At 41.5% G+C, this 21432-nt stretch overlaps 1 protein-coding gene across 2 annotated transcripts in view; it reads right to left on the bottom strand.

Moving 5' to 3' along the window:
• The window catches only part of LOC6547071 (mucin-19), a 77748-nt gene extending 57156 nt beyond the window's left edge, over positions 1 to 20592 (bottom strand). The window contains exons 1-2 of one of the 2 annotated variants that reach the window (XM_026980165.1): positions 20043 to 20592; positions 18755 to 19312 (exon numbers count right to left, since the gene is read on the bottom strand). The gene's annotated coding sequence lies outside the window, so the exon portion shown is untranslated. The remainder of the gene's footprint in view (positions 1 to 18754; positions 19313 to 20042) is intronic. The other variant, XM_026980164.1, reaches the window with a different exon arrangement.
• Positions 20593 to 21432: the final 840 nt, after the last annotated feature.

Below are 21432 nucleotides of genomic sequence, written 5' to 3'. Positions count from 1 at the left end.
TCAATTAGATAAGCACGTCGCATTCGATAATATTCATCAAAGTAAAGGAAGCGTTTAGGTCGGCTAATGCCCCTTAATGTGCTCAACTTCCTTTCCGGTTTGGGGGTCTCGAATATGCCCATCTCCCCCCTTTTGTGGAACATATGCAACCGAATTTCTTGAAGCAAATTGGGGCGTGGCACTTCAGTGCTGCGTGTCGTAAATGCTTCATTTGGTATGCACATAAATTATAAAGCAAACACTCACTCGCTCACACATTTCCACCATGCCACCATGCAACCACCCACTCCACCCACCTCCCCGCCCCTTCCGTACCTAGTTTGCTCTCCCATAGACAGCTGTAAAAATTTATCGATAAATGTTTAATAGCTCCACACGCACATTGCCGACCGAGAGCCAACGAATGCGCATAAATAAATAAATGGAAACATAAATAAATAAAACGTTGTGGAAAGAACGTAAACCAAACACACACACACGATTCCAAGTCGAAGTAGATGCCTCCATCCCCATCCCATCCACACTCCTCATTCCCCATTCCCCACCCACCTACCCGCCGACCAAACCTCTATATCTTGTATTTAATATGAGCAAACATGCGACGAGCGTGTAAATATTTACTAATGAACAATATTTACTTTGTTATTAAAGTAGTCGAGCCAACGGATGGCCAAGAATTGTAGGTTGTTGCGGGGAGAAGGTGTGTGTGTGTGGGTACACTTGGGGAAAAATCGAGGTCTTGAAGCGAAGTGTTTTCTTCGGCCACTTCTCACCTGCTTTTCCGTTTGCAAGTCAAATATTTTCTTCAGACCTTTACATAAACATTATCATTGAATAATGGTAAAAATAGTATTATTAAGAAAACTAACTATAGTGTTTGATTCATGCATTCTTTATTTGTTGGTTAATTTGTTGCAAGGTTCCTAGTGCTATATATATATAATTTAGACACTATTTTGTGCTCTTTAATGTAAATATATATCGACCAAGCAAGTTTTTTTTATGACACTTTTTGTTTGAACCATTTTCCCCTCTATACATAAATGCCCAATTTTTTTGGGGAACTCTTGGCGTTTCTGAAGTGTAGCTCGGCTTTTGCGTGTTAATGGCTATGAGAGAGGTGCCAGGCGAAAAGGTCTGCCCCTCCAAGAGTCCAACACTCCACTCTCGTCGCCCTCACACGACTCTTGATGTCGTGATTTGCGGCATGAACTCAAGTGGACAGACGGACGGACGGACGCACAAACTGACTTGACTGTGAAGATGGTAGCTGCCACACGGCCATAAACAACTTGATTGCAGAGCCACGCCTGACTCTTGCCCCTGAGCAGCCGAAGCAGCCGGAGCACCCGGAGCACCTTCCTCGACGACGACACCACCACCAACCTCTTCCGCGTTCGCACTTCACTTCCAAACGAGAGCTTCAAGGGAGCAGCGATAATTGCCCTGAAGGGCAAACCCAATAGTGACAAAAGTGGCATTACTTTTCAATTTTCAGCAAACACTCGCGCACTCACTCGCCCGCTGCAACAACATAATCAAAGCAGCGCAATCGTTTAAAATTTATTTTAATTATGACCAAAATCCCGTACAACACCCCTCGCGGCCAAAAAACAAAGAGCAAAAACACGGTATGATGTAGCGTGCAAAAAGGGCGAGCATTCGAACCCCCCTACACCATAAATTTTGCATTTAAAAATGTAACAAGAAGGGTGAATTTCGTGGCAGTTGGAGGGTGGTGGTGCACGTAGCATGAATCATGCGTTATATATACGAAAGTTCCCCCTTCCAACCTCTCAAAAGTGTTGAGACAACAGCTACAACGAGGGATCGAACGGACCGACGAGCAAATGGGAGCAGGGGAGAAGTGTGTTTAAAGAGTAAAGGGGGAATAAGCACTACAAAAAATATTGTTTGCATGGTATGATTCATCAAACGCTTTACATTTCATAAGTTCAACTAGAGGAGGGGGTGCAAAAATAGATTTAGAATAGAAAAATACATGAAAATTGGAACAACTTGGTGTTGATACTGGGTGCACTGGGATTTTCGCGCAGTGCACACTGGGCCAGCGAAGGCAAGACTCCTTTTACTGGCCCCCCTCTCAGCTTGTCTGTATGCAAGACCTGTTTCATTATAATTATGACCCTCATCAAAAATATTTGACTCAAGCGGTTTGTTTCCCTCTCCCTGCAGTCGGGTGAAAAAAAAATGGACGGACGGACGGACGAAGGGCGACCCTTTTTGCTTCATAATTTCATTGAGGATAATTTGAAAATGTGCTACGCCATGAACGGCGTGCCCCTGCCGTGACTTTGCAACAACCCCGTTTTTCTTGCCGGCCGGAGGGAAATATCTTCTTTAGATTTTTATGGTGAAAAGCGATTACGCAGCAGCGCAGCAGAAGCGACGGAAAAGTGCCAAAATAACGATTAACAGAGGGGGAGCGGCGGCGGCGGCGGGAAGAGTGCCAGAGCTTAAGGGTTGCTCAGCACACCCCACTCGCCCCTCAAAGCCCATATATATATATACATATATATATTTCAGATCCCCGGAGCTATTCCCATTTTTCTCGGCCCGAATTTATGAGGGTTGCTGCGTCCGTCTGTCTGTCTGTCTGTCTGTCTGTGCATAAGTAATGAATGCGAAATGCCAGGCAAATTTGACTTTCCCCCTTGGGATGTTTGCGCACGCTTTTGATTGACTGGATTTTTGGGATAAATGCATAGAAGGTCGGGGATACGGTAGTGCTACAATCGCTACAAAGGGCAGCTGCACATTAGGAAGCAGGAAGTTGCCGATGCGGTTACCGTAATCAACAGCAAATGCTACAACAACAACAGCAGCAGCAGCGGATTTGTAACATTTCCTGGGATCCTGGGATTATGAAACGAAATTATAGCGTTCGAGGCAAAACAAAGTTGGCAAGGGAATCTAAATGCCACGCGTGTTTCCCATCATTGTTTGCACATATTCCCCCTCTTCAGAAATTTGCAAATTAAATGATCCCATTGGACAGGGCCAAGAAGCTTATCCGTTCAGAAAAACACAGTCTGCTCGCCAGGGGCCAGGGGATATATGGATATATCCTATATTTGGTCTGGGCTTCATCCGTTTTGCTGTGCAGCTTCAACGCTCAAGGGCAAGTGCTTCGTGGTTACCAAAATGCTTACTCAACCATGGGTCAGCAAAATGTTGAAAAATCCCAGAGAGCGAGTATAGAATAGACAATAGAATATTTTCGGCAAAGTTAATATATGTAGTTTGTGCATTTCTCTAAATGCAACTCTATCGCATTGATAAACGATAAATTGTCTGCTTCACACGCCGTTGGTGTTAGTTTATCCGTCAAATACAATTAGGTTGCCTGTGAGTAAATAAATCTGAGCATGTTTCCAGTTCTGCGCATCGTATTACCTTAGGAACACCCTATACTTTGCCAACCAAGGACTCTTTTCCTCTCATTACCTTCCATTTTCCTCTTCCATTGAGTGCGGGTACGTATGTGTCCTTTGCACACGTTCCACATTCACTTAGAATATAAAAAAGGAACCCGACATGTGAACAACAATATTATCCTGTTCTCCCCTCCCTGCTGGGTGCACCCTATCCTTTTCCCTATCCCTATTCCTAGACCTATCCCTTCCATTCCTCTGTTTTTGTTTCCCTTGGTGAGTTCCCCTCGGGTTACTTCGAGCGTGTAATGTATGCTTTTCATGTGTTTTTTTGTTTTTTTTTCTTCTGTATGCCATTGTTTAGCACGGAGTTTCGTTCTGCTTCCTTTTTTCCTGTCTTTTTGTCTTGCGCTGCAAATAGGGATCGTTTAGGAGAATCAACATCAGGACTGTGGAGACGCCCAGACGACGACAAACTGACGACGTGATGTCCTTGCCATGCAAAACATTTTGGCAACACACTCCCAATTTGAAGTTACGATGGATGGTGGAGAATAAGGTTGTTAATTTTGTATAGCTTTTTGTCCCTCTGGACTTTGTCTTTCCTCATCCAGTTTTGGTGACTAAATTGAAGAAAGGACACAAAAACAGACGAGTTCTGCCTCATATAAAATTCTACAAACTGATAATTCTTTCAATAACAATGAAATGAATTTAATTATAACACTGCAAAGGAGTATTCTTTATCTATTGCGCTATGCGAGTTATAAAGAAGAACTTTTGGGCGAATGTACTGAAAATACTTGACCTCAAATGTATGTACTTTAATGAACTGCATTTTGCTCCCAGACAGCTACAAGTAAGTACTAAAATGTGGAACACTTAATCATCGAGATTACCCTTGATGCAAATGTAGCCACTTTGATAATTACGGAGCGCGGAAAAATGTTGATTAATGTGTCGCTGGGATTAATTACAGTTAATTGGTATAAATATCTCAGCCAAGCCACGCAAAGCCAAGAACATTTCACTCCTTGTCCAGCTAATTTACCTGAGGAAAACCAAAGGAGGAAAGCCAGCCAAGCCAGCCAGCAAGCAGGAAAATGTGCGCAGCTGGCGGTGAAAAAGTAAAAGCCACAGAGCAGGGGAAAAGCAACAAATATGTTTAATAAGTAAACAAGGGGAGGAAAGGGGAGGACTCACAGGAGGGTGATCCAGAACAGGACAATGCGGCACGTATAATTACATAGCCGACACCTTTTTGCTGCTGCAGGATGGGATGCGGAGGGTTTGCCCAAATCCTGAAACTGCAATCAATTTCTGTTTCTCTGCTCCCCCCGAAAACTCCGTGCTGACCCCACTCCGTCCATATCCTTTGTTTGAGTTCCAGGGAAATTTAATACAAAATTATTTGCGATGAAGGGAAGGAAACCTGAGGCATGGAACAACAGACAAGCAGAATGGCCCGCAGGAGGGTTGCTCGCTGGATTTCGATTCCCAAGAGGGGACTTCCATGTCGGAAACACATGAAAACACCCCAACCCCCGGCTTTTTGGCATATTAAATGCTAATTTTCCTTTGATTGAGTGCATGTTTTGTTGCAGAAACCAGTTTCCTGCCTGGACCAATCCTGCCCATCGATGCGCAGCGAGTGGAAAGAAATCATGCTAAGTACCATGAAAATTAATTGATTTGCGGATTAGTTCCTCGGGCAATGTGTGAAAAGGGAAACAGTAGCCATCCAGCCAGCCAACCAGGCAGCCATCCAGTCAGCCAGCTGCTGCCCAGTCAAGCCACTCCACTCGAATGGAAAATATCGAAATCTACTCGACTCACTTGACTTTTGGCCCTTGTTCGGATCCGGGAACGTTCTTGTTTTGGGTTCTCTGCGTTCCCGCTCAAGTGGCCACAAATCGTCGAGTCCCAAACGCACATGCATATCTTTCGATATTGAATGAGAAAGGCCAGCAAAGAACATGAATAAATAAAATGCCAACAGTCGCTCCTAAAGGCATGCAGAAGGGTTGGGGGAAATAAATACAACATTCAACGATGGCCTCGTGATGCTTTTGTTATGCTAAAAATGCCAATTAGCATATAATAAATATATTAAAATCATTGTAACTCAATATTTAAATTGGCAGAACCTATAATCCATTTTCGTTATTATTACATTCGATTTCTCTGCCAATAATATATTTAATTACTTGGGTGATTCCTATCGAAATCATTGAAGCTACAAATGATTTACTTAACTTTCATTTATGCTTGGATACACTTAAATAAACACATAAAACAATAACTATCAAGTGTGCAATGAATTGATTCAATTTGTGTTTTATTTTGCCTAAGGACAATCCAACTTTGGGCCTTTTTCTCTGGTCAATTTTATTGGGATTCGCTTCCATTCGCGATATTCCAATCACGACTCACGCTCCCACCATTACAGAATGCTGATAAGTCTGGCAAATATGCTCGAAGCGAATGAAAATCAGAAACAAGCAATGGGATTGGGGATTGCACGATGGGAAGGGGGGAGTGATGCGGGAAATTCGATGACTTCGGTGTACAGCTAAGGTCAAGGTAATGGGTGTACACCCATTACGATCTTTTCATTCTTAGTCCGAAATTGTTTTCTATTACTTTAATGAAATAAGAATTCAGTATATAAATATCTTAAAAAATTTGTACGAATTTTTATCGAGATAGTTTGAAGAGCGCTATTTGACTATCCTGCGCTGTTTGTTGTACTGTATCCGTTGGGCGTTTGGCATGCAAATTGTGCGCTGCGCCGTTCTGGCTGGCCAGGCGATTTCTGGGCCAAGAGGGGGATTTCGGGAGGAGTTGGGGGTTCGTAGGGGGCTTGTAGCGCATTTCCAGTTCAATGCTCAAATACACGAGCTGGCAAAAAGGCAGCAGACGGAAGGGGGGAAGAAGTGGCAACAACGATGATGGCAACGTCTTCAGTTGCTCACACAGATACTCACTAATATAGTTTCAGCGAGGAACACTGAGAAAACTTTAGTGGCCATAGAATACATGCCATACACACAATTCAATTACAAATATTAGTTTGATAAATCATTCCTTTGTTACTAGAGACAAGTGACTTTGAAATAAGTATATCTGAATTGTTTTCAGTGTATTGCTGATGCATATCTGAAAGCATATTAAGACTCTGCAGCAACTCGTAAGTGTGTAAAATGATCAGCAAGTTGCAAAATGCAACACGAGACCCCCGAGGAGGTGGGGTCTTCTGGGGAGTTGGGGGCGTGGCAGTCAGTTTGTTGTGTGGTTAGGACAAAGCGCCGGCATATTAGAGAGAGAAAGAGAAAGCTAGAGGGAGTAGGGCACAGTGCCAGCCAGTGTACAAGTATTAAACATTCAAGCTGCGAACAATGGCAAACATGGGAGCCTGCATGCGAGCAGAAGGCAAAGGGGTATAGAACATATATACACATCTACATGCACATTTATGTATGTATGTATGTATGTATATGTGGAAGGACCAAGAGGCGCGGTTCACCGAATGCGATGAACTATGGCATGGAATGCTGCTCCTACTTTTTCTATTCATAAACCCATTATTTTTGCGAAAATTTGTATAGAGAATTTTATCCACACTAAGGTTGCAAGTTCTTTTTTAAAATATCAATTTTCTGTTTTGTACTCAAATCTCATTGTAAGTTTAGCATGTAATACAGTTTGATTATAAGAAGGAAATGAAGGACTGTCTCTGAGTATGTTGATAAACTATCGATTTTTAGCCATACTTCATATTGTGAAAAGTTCACGTATCGTGTGTCAAATCTGCGGCCATATTCGGTGAAATGATGTTATATGAAAGTCGATCCCTAACCTAGGGTTAGTCCCCCACGAAACAGCGCACTAAGTAGTGGTCATATCACGTTCATTCACAGCTGACACATCAGACATGAAATGTGTATAGTATGAGTATAAGTATTGAAAGAGGGGGCACCCACTCAGGCATTCAATTCGAAATGCCTGAGGGCAATAATAAAACAATTCCGCACACAGTCGCCCCTTCGGGAAACCATTGTGTATGGAATTGGTAACTGTTGGCTGGGATAACCATTTTGGTCTGTGCCAGAAATGAAATCTATTGTCTGCCAAAAAGTTAACGCACTTTATTGCTATTGTTCAGTGGCGATGGGCGGGGCGGGGCGGTGCGGAGGAGGCGGCGACGGAGGCTTGGAGCGGGCTGATGGTCTTATTCCGTGCCCCACTCGAGTTCCACTCCAGTCATTTGTCAAGTGAGCTCTCGTTCTGTAGCTGGCAAGGCAACCCCACTCCATACGCTTCTTAGCCAACTTTGCGGCCAAACAGAGCAGGGCACATAGGAAAATAAAAACGATGATGTAGTAAGTGCCGGCATTGGCAAGTCGAAGTGTTTATGCCCTCACTGTTTTACTGATTTTCGTCCGAAATTACAGGCTATTAAAATAATATATGCTGTAGACATTAACTGGAATGTGGTTAATTAAAAAGACCTTATATGAATGTATCATAATTTCCAAACCGTATAATGATGTCCTCCTCCAAAAGGGTATGTAAAAAGAATCAAAACGGGACGAGAAACCGTGGAACCGAGGAACGGAGGAACAGAGAAGGGGCAGAGGAGCTAACGAAGGAGAAGAAGCCAGAAGATGGAGCAGGGAGAAAAAATGTTGGCAATACAATATTTTGCCATTATGTCGAACAATAACAAGTCGACATAAGTAGATGTCGGGCCAGAGGAGCGGTTGCAGAGAATGAAAATAAGAAAACGAAGCGGACAGAGGAGAGCCAAGGCGAATAGCTGCCAATTTCAGGCTTAAGTGTTCTTTTCTGGCCCCCAGTTCCTCCGTTTCCCCAGTTTCCCCAGATGCCCCAGCTCTGCCCATCAGATAATGGGCTACAAGACATTGAGCCAAAGAGCAACGACGCATATGAAATTTAATACCACTTCACCTTTATTTTTTCCCTCTTCTCGGCTTTTCTCCCTTCTTTTTTTCTGCCTTTTTGTGCGGCATCCGGCGCTCCTTCAACCTTCCCCCCACTTTTTTTTTTTGATCCCCCACTCTCTTTAGCTGAGATTTGAGCGCTTTATTAAGCGTATTTAACCGCCGATTTTATGTAGCTCTAGGATTTTTGGAGTGCCATGAAAGGGAAATCAGGGTGTATGCTTTTGTAAGCGATTGCAGTTTATTATAATGCTCTTATACAGAACAAAAACCAGTAGCAGAGATGTAATATCTCTTTAGCTGTCCTGCTTAATCATCGTTCAGTTCCGTAGAAGTATATTTATACTCATGTCTCGCACAAGTTCGACTGTATAAGAAATATATGTAAATGGTTTGGCGTTCGAAAAGCCGACTGGGGAAATGCGGTCAATTCGCGGAAAAGGCCAGAGCGAACACAGCGGGAAAAACAATGAATTAGCAAATACAATCCACATTTTATGCTCACGAAAATGAGGCAAGAATTAATAAAAGAAGCGGTCTGAAAACTGAAAACACACTCGCACAAACCGGCGAAAACATTTCGCATGAGCAAGCACAAACAATTTGGACCAGAAAGGGGGAGGGGGGCTTAGATAGAGAACGCCAGGGGAGTTGGATTGAAAAAGAAACTCGACAAGAAAAAAGGCAGAACAAAACTTGGGGCAAGAACAAGAGAATTCTTTTTTTTTCATTTTTTTCACAGAAGAACCCAAGAACGTGGCATGAAATACAAAACAAACAAAAGCAAAAAATAAAAAGCAAAAAATAAAAAATAAACGAAGAAAACATTCGAGAAGTGGTGGGGGTAAACATTAATATTAAACAAAAAGTGGATGCAACAGCAAGAGGACTGGCAAATGGGAAGCGAAATATAAACGACAAAGTTTTTTCCACTCCGTCCCGATTTTTCTCCCCCCTCTCATCATACAGCGCACAAGTTGCTCCTTGCGGAGTTGCAAGTTTTATGGGGATCGGGGATGCGGAGTATAGAGCCAGATCCAGAGCCCTCCGCCTTGTCATGTCTCCTCGAATCCAGCAATACTCCAATCCACTCCACTCTACTCCACACTCTGCTCCACACTGCACTCCACTCCTCTGAGCCAGAAACGCAGCTTCAGTGGCGGACTTGGCTAAAAACTTTGGCCAACAAAGCAAAGACAGGCGGATGGCAAAAAGAGTGTGAAGGGAAACATTTGTAAGTCTCAACCACAAAGTTTATAACGATTTAAATACGTATTTATTTGTGTATATACCAGGCTTAAGAGATTACTTTTTTGGGTATATTTCAGATCAATTTATCTTTGGATATCCGTTGCTGTATTTGAAGAACACTTGACGAAACAGCCATTCTATTTTCGAATAGCTTAATTGCTAATTATTTCAATACCATAGTACCCTTAAATTTCCAGGTGTTATATCGAGTTAAAGATCAGTTCGTTCTGAAAAGACTCGTTTGAATGCAAATTATCGTGTTATGCTCTACACTTTGAACAATTCAGATTAATTAGGCATCGTAAAAACAGGAAACATATACAATGCCATTAAAAATGCATTAAAAGCTAAAGAAAAACTGTGAACGAACTCGAATGGAATAATTGTCGATTGCATGGTGATTAATTGCCGGCAGACTTTGCCGCGCCACATTCTCTCTTTCCACTTGACCAACAAATTGTAATCCGATCCGCGACAGAGAAAGAAATCGCTTTGAATCGAGGCAAATCCAAGACAAGTTGCTTTCGTTGTTAACTGGTTTGCTTTTTGGCTTTGTTTCAGTCATAAAAAACAAGAAAAAACCAAAAAGAAAAGCACTAAAAAACCACCACGAGGCATTTGAAAAATGTGCAATTGAAACTAATTCGGTTAAGTGTTGAGCAGGAGAGAAAAGGGGGCAGGCAGTGCACAAATTCGTGGCATGCTGTGAAACAAGTTGCAAGTTTAGCTAGTTGGGCTGCACGCACGCAGCATGCAACAAATTTCTCAGCGTTTTTATGGAGCTGCCGGGTGGTGGCAAGCAAACAGTTGCAACAGCCGCGGAAAAAAGACGGAAAAATTAACACCGCCGGAGTCAGCTGCACACAAGCGGTCGTTTTCATTAAACCTAATCTCGTTTTCGCAAAGATACACTCAAAAACCATGTACAAATATTTACAAAATATGTCGGAACTCCATGAATTATAAGGCCAGCTATATATCAACTTTACCTTTAAAGTAAAATGTACTACACATTGATTTAAAGTTAATAATTTTTGTTTTTTATTTGCTAACCTGATTTGATCTATTTTGTATCTTTATGGTGAATTATGATTTATAGTTTCGTTGATTTCAAGTGTATTTTTCGATGGCAGCTGCTGCTCCCATTTGTGGCAGCAATTTGCCGTTTCTCGTGTGGCAGTCTGTAAATTTATTAGTGCGAATTCAGATAGACAGATAGAAAATGTATTTTATTTGCTTTCACAGCATAACAAATACAAAGTGTACTCCATATCCGTATCTGTATCTGTATCTGTATCGGTATCGGTATCTGTATCTGTTTATCCCCAAGAAGTTCAAAAAATCGCTGATGACCATAAACTAGTTGAATGAGAAAATATTTGTTCAACTTATTTGCAAATTGCTTTGTAGTCATTCCTCACATTTTCCCTGCTGCATTGAGATTTGCAAATAGCAAACAAAATACACAAAAATAACTAAAAGCCAATTGCAATTGGCAAACAAAAAATAAACCACCAACAGCAACAAAAAAAGCTAACAAAATAACCAAAGAGTAAGGGTGTCTGTTTTCGCAGCCTTTTTGGCATTGTTTCGGTTTAGACGTTTTTTTTTGCTCGTTGCGTTTGCTTGGCTTTGCCTCAAGTGTTTCTTCTCACTTTGCAAAATGCAAAGGAAAAGAAAAATGTTGCAGCTAATTTGCTTGTTCGGCTAGAAGGGGGGATGGTGGGGGGAAACGGGGGGCCGTGCAGAGCGCAACAAGCAAAAAGCCATTTCGCAATTTCAATTGTGCACGTCAAAGTGTTAAAAACGGCACGCGATTTATTATACAAACGCACACAAGAAGAAAAACACAGTTTTTGAAGTAAGATCTTATTGAAACTGTAATATATCACATTAAAAGCATGGTATATCAATTACATTTTAATGTATTTTTACTATATTTTAATATACTTCAATATACTACTTGTATTTCAGTGCATTACGGCCATTAGCTTTTAGATGAGCTGTTTAAGATTTTTTGTTCCAAGCGAGTCCAAGTTTTTAATTTTCTTTGGCATTTCGTTGATGTCGTTTTTTATTGATTTACTGCCTGCAATCAAGTGTGAAATTGACATGCCCCCAAATAAATATTTGCTAAAATATGCAAAGTGCCTGCCTGCCTCTGTATTTTCGCGTTTATTCGCATTTTATTCTTCTCTTTTCATCTTTTTTTAAGCGTTTTCCATGATTTATGCCAGCTTCATTAATCTGAGAAAAGACGAAGGAGCACAGCGCGGGTTTGAATGCTGTTTATCTTGCCATCGTTTCTTTTGGCGCTTTTAGCGTTAAGCTCGAAACTGGAAGTTGGAAAAATGAAATCAAATAGCCGTTCATTAATAAAGTTAAGAGTGCCAAGAGTGGCAAGTGTGTGTATCCATCGGATACCGCCTGTCAATAGAGCAAGTCTATGGAATTCAGCCTGTTTTCATACCTCTCTCAACGGACTTAATCATTTGGAAGCGAGCCACAGCTGCCGACTTCAGTTTATGCCAATTGAAATGCAACTAATTTGTTGGACCCCCCCATCCACCAGTCAAGTTCGTAATTGTTGTTGCATGCCTATAAATTATGATAATTATTTAATGCAACCACAAAACGACATTAGAAAAAAAACCGAAAAAATATAAAATAAAGTTGAAAAAACGTATAGCTGAAATTGTCTGCAGAGAGCCATGTCGTATTAAGCAATTTATTGATGGAAGGAGACAGAACGAGACGAACTATCTTATTTTTTCTCGATACCTACAATTATCACGCAAATGTCCATAATAATCATGGGGATAATGACTATTATATACAACATCAATCCATCTAAATGTGTGTGTACACGATAATCATGCCGAATACAAAAGGCAATTTACGTAAATTACACAAAAACATCGCAGAAAATTAAACAATTTACAAAAGACAAGCCCCCCATTAATAAACATGAAATATTGTTGCGGCGAAACTTTTGTAATGAACCGAACCAACAAAAATCAACAATACAGGGAAAAAAAATTAAAATATATGGAAAAAAAATAAACGTGGGTACATAAAAAACAGATAAACGAAAAATAAACTTAAAAAACACACACACTGAGAAATGTATATGGCATAATCTTTTTATGGCCATAAAGCTTAAGCAGGCAGTCAGCGTGTTTCTTTTTTATATTTTTGGGCTTGAGGTGTATGTTTGTTTAATTATTTCAGGCAAAAAATGGAGTGTAAAAAAAACTGCGAGCGAAACTGAGCAGCTGCCAATTGCAGTGGCAATACTTAATTGTAAACTAGTATTTTTTTGCAGGATTTTCGTCAAACTGAGTAAGGCAAGTAAATAGTTTTCACAGTTTCTGGCTAACTATCCGCAAAACGAATCTCTCTCACATTTCCCTACAGATTTCCTGCTTTGTGGAGGAGCACTCACTATACAAGTCGAGGGCCCTCTCCGCAGTGAAGCCATCCATATCGACCATAAAGTTGCCTTCTCCTTGGGCTTGATTATTTACATTCTTCCCAAGTAACGACGGCGAGAATAGGCGAGGGGCCAAAAAATGAGTGGCGGTGGAGCTGCCACACAGAAAAATAAATCAACAACCACAAAATATAGGAAAAAGTAAAGCCCAAAGATACCTCGCTGTGAGTTTCATTTGCGTTGCGGGGAAGCTAAAGCCGCCAAATAAAGAATCATAAAAGATATCAAAATAAATATGAGGGAGCCGAGCAGGAGTGGCTATAGGCCGAGGAAAACGAGGAAGCAGTTAAAGCATTAAAGCTTCAGTAGCATTGGGCTCAGCAGGCGCTCTCATTGTTGTTGCTGGTTGCAAATGCTTAGCTGGTATTTAGAGGGAAAAAAATAAATAACCAAGAAAAAGCGAGTCGAAGTCGACGACGCGCCAGTCAAACAAATAAACTCGCCAAAACGAGCCAGCTTGATGGACTGCGAACCTCGGAGACCAAACTCCACCACCTACGCCTCTGATTTCTCTCCTCCCCTTTTCAAAACAACTGAAATCCGCCGCTAGGCACATAAACAACAGAGTGAGTTTTATGGGGCACACGAATAGAATCTGAAAAACCTTTGCATGACCCATAGATACATTTTATGCGGTGCCTTTCGGCGCGGATTATGACTGAAAAGACAATCGAAACTAAAGAAGATGATACCTTTTTGTAGGCGCCGGAATTTCTCTACACTTAACCAACTAAATTTATTCGATTTTTCGCTATTTCTGGCCACAGAATTGTCGGCGCGTGTGTCTCAATAAAAAAAAAACCAAAACAATTAAACAACATATCAACTCAGATAAGACATAAACAAGTCAAAATCTACACGATTTTTTTCACCCGCGCTGTTGTTATGGAAACTTTAGCTCGTTTATCAAATTGCGAGACAATTTTTGTATGTGCGCTCAATTAGCACGGACCAACACAGCTTGTTTAACTTTTTTTGTATGTATCAATCGAGCTGTTTTTAATTTGTAAGTTGTGTATAAAAACTCAACTGATTTAGTACAAATTTAAATAAAGAACCATTTGAACGTCATGGTCGATAGCCTGCGAAAATAATGCAACAAATAATTGTTTGCCACAACTTCTGTCAGCGGAAAATGGAGAAAAAGGCATCAATGTAATTAGGAAATGTTCCATTGGACAATGGAATTTCAGTTTATTTTCGCTCGTTTTTTTTTTTTTTTGTTTACGTTGTCTGCAGCGGCTGCTTATCAGGAATTGTTTTCATTTCGTTTTATTTATACTGTGTCATAAAACATAAATATTAATTGAGATTATCGCAATGTGATATCGCTATATTTACACGTTATAATTAATTGTTCTTATTTATTGAATTTGCCCCTCCCTTCTTTGCATAGTCCCAGTTTAAATTGAGTTATTCGCACGGCGAGAAATAAATGAATACGTATATGTATGTGCATAAAATTAAACGTGTTCAAATGACATTAAATGTGGTTTTTTATTGAGCTTTCATTTCGTCTCATTTTTGGCCTCTACCCATCTGCCAAAACGGCGAAATATATAAATATGCAAATTGATATTGTGATTGTGTGTGTATAATATATAATTTATCTGCATGTTCGGGCCGCCCTGTGGCTGGCAGCATAAATTAATTATCAAAAGCATTCATTTACATGGCTGACTGCGCGATCCGATACCCGCTGGCGGGCGTCACCCCTTCCCGCCCCATAGATACTGTATCTCACGGATACACAATACATGTGCACATACATATGCTCAAGTGTGTGTATGGACCCCCTCACCCTCACCATCACCCTTCCCCTCCCCTTCACGCTCCACTCGCCGGCCCAGAGTCAATTTAAAAAACATCATCACAATCAATTTGCTTCGTTTCTCGTGATGGGAATTAAGTTTTTGTATATTTGTGTATCTCTCGCTTTTTGCCTCTGCATCATCGTCAGCTGTTGTTGTATTTTGTTTGTATTGTTGTAGTTGGCCCACATTATCTAGTGAACGTTGAACGCTTTCGTGCCCCTGTTGTTGTAGTTTTACCCCCCTACCCGTTTATTGTTGTTCTTGCCTTCCTACATGTGTTTAGCGTGTTCAGAAATTTGCTTTTTTTAATGACGCTCTTGTTGATTGCCGGCTATTTGTTATTAGCCCCCCGAGCCCCCTAAAAACCCCCATTGTGTCGACTGCCCTTGTTTTTAGCTCATTTGAAAATTCAGAATTTGCAAATTTAATGCAATTTATTTATAGTTCGAATTGCTTATTTATGGTTCGTTTCACTTGATTTAGTGGTGCAAACATTTTCAGCCATTGTCATGATGGCAGCAAATGGATTTTGATGATGGCCATATACACAAGTTCCTCAGTTTGGCTTTATTTCTGAGGTTCCAAATGTTCGTCGCATTTTAGGGAGGGGCTGATATTATAATATTTAAGTTATCTTATCGTTCGCATTGTGTTGATTCTGGTAAAGTTCTCCGTTTTATTAGTACTTTAAAACTCGAAAACTATAACAAGAAAATGATTAATAGTACAACTTTTTTGTCTATAAATGAGTTTTTCTGTATATAGTATTTTGGTTTTTCTTTACTTATCTTATCTCAAATAGTTAAGTGCAGATAAATCACAGACTTAAACAGCGGTTTCTTTTTATTCTAAGCGAATAAAACGGGTTTAAAATGAAGTACCACTTAGCTCTATTATCAATAAGATAATGCATTTGGGAATTGTGTAAGCAAATAACAAGCTTCTAGCGTGTTTTTTAATCAAATTTAATAAATAGAATCAATTCCAATCGAATTCCGTGAAATTAAAAGGTTTCAATTCAATTTGCACACAGTATTCCCTTGGCTCTCGCCTGTCAGTGCTGAGAAAACGGAATATAATCCATTTTCACATTGCTGGAACTGAAACAGAACTAAACCGAACTGAGCTGAAATTGAAATTGCAAACTTGGAGCTCGATGCTAATTCGCATGGGCGGACAGATAGGCAGTTAGACAGGCGGAAAGTCAGACGGACAGAGAGACGGACGGGGGCGGAATCGAACCAACTGACTTGGCAAACGAAGCCACGTTTGTCACTGTCGGGGCGTTTTATGAAAATTGAACAAATCAATTAAGTCTAATCGTGCCTTGCCTTTGGGTGGGGCCCCAGTAGTCGGGGGCACTGGCATTTGTTTGGCCCCCCTGACAGACAAATGGACAAATAAATGTCTGCAAACGGGGGCCAATGCCAGATTGCCATGGCTTTTCTGTAACTACTGCTCGCTTAAAGCCAGAAGAACACAAATAATATATGTACGAGCTCTGCAGCAAAAGTGGTAACAACAACAGCGCGGGCACATGCTACAAATTATGAACACTATAATTATATTCGTATAATATTTTGTCAGCCAATTGACACATTTGCTGTGGGTGCAAAAGAGCAGGCTTATGCATGCTGGAAAGAGACGGAGCGACGGGCAATTACGCTGGTGCTCTCGCAAATGCGCAAACCAAAGTCGGTTAACGTGGCTCTTGGCTGCAATTGTTGGCCGCCATCTGCGGCAGTTGCGGTTACCGTGGAGCAAGGCTGCAGTGCACAGACGGGCAAAGTGAGGTATGTTCGAAAAACCAACAAAAGGGGACTCAATTGAAGCAATTAAGATACAATGATCTAAAAATACAAATTATTTAATGGAAGTATTTATATATTATAACAAAATAGAAACTACAGATAATAGCAGCGAATACTATAGCTTTACCATAAACTTTATCTTGGCATCCCAGCTTAGTTGGCTTGTGACACTTTAAGGTTCTGTTGGCCAAATATCAACTGTATCTGACGGGTTGGCTGACTAACTTGGCCATTGCTGGCAACTTTTACCGACGCACAGTGTGACAAATTATTACGTATGTATGTAGCAATATGAGTGTGCTGCCATGTTCCCGGGCTCGTTTCCATATCTATGCATGTATGTGCATGCAGTTCTACACACAAGCTCGGCTCGCTCTGCTGCTGCTGCTGGTGCTAATGACCGTAACTAAGTTGGCGTCACGATTGTGTGCGCCACTGGAAGCCAGATTACCCCCTTCCCCCGCCCCTCGCACCTCTTTCATACCACCCTGCTCCCCCCACTATGAAGCCCCCTTGTGCGGTTTACTTTGTACCGGCCATTTGTGTAAAATATTTTAGTGCTATGGCCGGGCCAAGACAGCGCTGTCTAATAGTCGCTTAATTGTATCTGCGTGTGCGTATCTGTAGCTGTGTGTATCGGCAAGTGTATCTATGCATTTATGACTAAACAGTTGTTTAAATAAACACTTTTGGCATGTTTACCCGAAATGCGTCTGCAATGTTTACTTAATTAAATCGAAAAATGAGCAAACAAAACGAAACGAGAAACGCCAACAACAAGCCTCCACCTCTGCCTCAAACTACATAAACTTAAAATTTAAATAAACTTCAGATAAGGCAACGCAGATTTTGCTTCCGGAATTAGAAGAGAATTTCAATTTGCACAGATAAGCAGAATAATAAAGTCGAAATGCTCGTTAAGTAAATGTATTTTTTATGGCGCTTAATTTATGGCCAAATGGATAGTTGGGAAGTGAAAGATTAGCACAGTAAAGCTTATACTAGTTTATATCCAGTAAGGTATTAGGTAATACCATATATAAAAATAGATGTCAATATGCTTTTTTGTGTAGTATTATTTATGTATTTATACATCTAGAATGGAAAATAAGTGAAAAATTGTTAACATTTCCACACTTCCATTTTATCAGACAAACACACACACACACCCGTTATTCATTTTCATAATTCGAGTAAATGAAAAACACGCCCAGTGCCGCCCCCTTTCCCCATCGTCGCCCATCAATGCTTCAACCCCACCCCCACCACCACCCCTTGCGCCGTACCGCTCTCCCGTTTTGTTTATCGCTCATCGTTCGGGTGCTCGTTCGCCTACGGCGCTGTTTGCCATTCGCTTCGCTTGACGCGTCGCCGCAGGCTTCATTAGGTGAGCGTGATTCCGATTCGCATTTCCATTTCGACAGCGATTCCCATGCCCCCCGCTGCACCGCCCCCTCCCCCCTTCTCCTGCCCCACCCCCATCGCCCTCTTCTTGATGACCCGCGAATTCCGCTTGTCTTCCCACATTACGCTTGCAAAACGAAATTCCATTCCATTGGTGCCGAACAAAAACCCAAATTAAATCCACTTCAATAAATCTCTAAAAGGTAACACACACAAAAAAAAACCAAGCACACCACCCGGCCTGTCAATTTTCTAATCGCCCGAAATAACAACAAAAAACTCCATTTAATTACAAATCGGCTTAGATTGAAACGCCTTAATTGGCATTAGCTCGAAAAAAAATGTGTACACGAAATACTTGTGTTAAATGCGGCAGCGGTAAGTGGCAAGCGGTAATTAATCAAACTGGAAATCAATTTAGGCCCATGCTCTCTCGCTCCCTCTCTTCTCTCTCCTTCTGTCGCTATTGCTATCTGTGCCGTGCGAGCAAGAGAGAAAGTGTGGAGCATCTTTAAAATGTGTAAGCATAAGCAATAGAGATTTTATTGCACCTAAAGGTTGGTCGTTTGTCTATTAACCCCATAATTACTGCAAATTTAACAAATTAATTACTGTTACTTACCTTTTTATAAATCCAAAATAGTCGCAATTTCTGCTCTGGATATGCGCGTTCCCGATTTATAGACAGCATCCAAAAGATGAAGAGAGGGCGCGGGGTCGGGTGGCAATGAGCAGTGGGTGGCGATGGGCAGGTGATGATTCCTTAGCTTGCTGGCCTGCTCGCACCCACAGTGAGCGTCTATCGTGGAGGGGGGTTGGGGGAGAGTGAGAGAGCACGCGAGAGGGCGTAATAATCCACAAAAGAAACTCCCAAACTCCCAGCTCCCGGAGCTAACGGAAGGTGAAATGCAAATCCGCAAAATTTTCCTAGCAGCGCAATCTCAGGAATTATTTTCCATTTATGTAAGAGCGAGAAAGAGAGAGACAGAGAGTCAAACTTGGCTTTTCCTTCTGCTTTTCACTGCTTCTGCTGGATTCTATTGCTGCTGCTTCTTCTTTTTCTGCTTGTTTTTCACTTCTTTGACACTTTTTGCATTTGCTTTTTCTATTTTTCTTTTTTGCGACAAATGTATGAACTTTTTTATGAGGTTAGTTGTTGTTTTTTTTTTCCTTTATTTCTCTACAAATACACGAAAAAACGGCACTTTGAGTAAGGCGAGGGAGGGAGACAGCGAGAGAGGGAGCGCGTGTCCAAGCTCTGTTGCCTTGCCTTCTCTCCGCATGTACATATGTATGTATTTTGCAGAACAGAAGCTGCTCCACCGCACACATACACGTGTACATGCATAGCAAGAGAGGCGGTGAACAGAGCTTGGGGCATACAAAAAAAAAACACACGGGGGAGTTGTTGCACGACAAAGATACGGCAAGCGGGGGCGGGGGAGGAGGACACGAAGAGAAACCAAACGACCGACGGACTGACGCGACGCGACTTCACCTTGCACACGCGCGGAAATTGGCGAGAGCGACAAAGCGACGACGAGTTCGTCGTTTGTCGGCGTTCTTTTACCGCAATGTTTGTGCGAAACATAAAAAAGCTTTGCACATACACAGCGGCAGGGAGTGCGAGCGAGAGAGCAAGAGGGAGACAGAGAGCGCAATACACACACACACACACACAAACACATGCAGTGGCTGTATAGTAATTTTATTCCGGTACTATTCAACTGATGAAGCTTCTGTTGCTGTTGTTGTTATTGGCAGCAACATATTGCCAGTGCCACACTCTCATTTTGGTTCGTCTCCTTTTCCTTTCTTTTTTTACTACTACTTTTTAGTAGTTTTCTTTCCCTTTTTTTTTTTGGTGATGATGATTACGCTGCTCTTTTAACACACAGAGATACACATACAAACGCACGCACAAGTCAGGCCCAAGTGGGTAATTTGTTTTATGAGTAGCGGCAAATAGCACTTGTGTATGATTGTCGCTCTCCTCCTTCTTCTCCTCGTTGCTGTTGTTACTCTTCTCTTTGCATTTTTTTTGTCTGTTGTGAATGACAGACAGCGACGAGTAATAATTTTTAATGCGTTTTTGGCATTTCTACGTTGCTTTGGGTTAATTGCTTGAAACGCGACGAAACACTAAATCACGCACACACAGATACGCGATACGACCCGAGAGCGAGGGGCCAACAACACTTTATTTTGTTGTCGAGATGAATTAAATTAAATGCACATGAGGATATCACACTGAGGAACAGCTTTGCTTACTTCTTATCCACAGACCTTAGTCCTTCTTTCTTGTTGTTTTTGGGTTGTTGTTTTTCTTAATTAAAGATAGAACCTGATCCGCTCAGTGTTTTTTATGTTTTTGTTTGGCGACAGCGTTTTATCCGTGCTGTCCGAACGAACCGAAGGAGCAACGCGTACAAAAGCGCATAAATTGAGAGGCGAGAGTTGGCTAGCAACGCGCAGGGTTGTCGGGTATATGTGGGGAAATAACAAATACATTTCGGTGATTATTTCGTTCCAAAAGGGTTGTTGTATTTATTCGATAGCTTCTGTAATATTTTACCTGAATTCCGATCACTTAACACGCAATAAAGTTCCCAGATACTTATAATAAGCGTTATTTAATCTTTTATATTCTCAGCAACCTGACAACCCTGCGGCATTTTTTACACACACATTCACTCCTTACATCGCACACACTAGCATTCCCATGCACATACACAAACGCCTCTGAGCGGCGTTTCTTTAATGGCGGCTTTTTCGCTCACGCTCGTGCGCTCTTAGAGCTCTCTCTCACGCTCTCTTGCTCTGCCGACGCCATATTGCATATGACATATATATGTATTGCGCAGTTACGTATGTTCATCTCTTTCCAATTTGTTTACAGTGCCGTCGTGTGGTCTCTCACTTGTCCGCTGTTGTTGTTTGTTGTATTGCGTTTGTTGCTCTTGTTATTGCTATGCCTCTGCAAATTGTTTTTGGTGGGGTCCTGAGGATTGATTACTGATTGGCATGTCGTTCGCCTATAGTCAGTTGCCTTTTGTTGTAGTTGTTCTTCCTTTCCGTTTGCTCCTTCTTATTGTCTTTCACCTTCTCACAACACGCACGCTGGCAAACACACGCACACACCTCACCGCCACCTCCACCGCCCCTCGTCCTGCGCCCGTTTCTCCTTGTTTCGGTTTTTTTTGTCGGTGGGCGGCGGTTGGGGGAGTAGCATATAATGACATAATGAGATTTATTAGGCGCAAAATAAAGCCATAATGTTCCATTTGACCTTTGTGTAAC

This window comes from Drosophila erecta, unplaced genomic scaffold (assembly GCF_003286155.1).
Source record: "Drosophila erecta strain 14021-0224.00,06,07 unplaced genomic scaffold, DereRS2 tig00000092-arrow-pilon, whole genome shotgun sequence".
NCBI classification, from domain to species: domain Eukaryota; kingdom Metazoa; phylum Arthropoda; class Insecta; order Diptera; family Drosophilidae; genus Drosophila; species Drosophila erecta.
The sequence above is the reverse complement of the archived record's forward strand: the minus strand, read 5'-3'. Positions and strand labels throughout refer to the sequence as shown.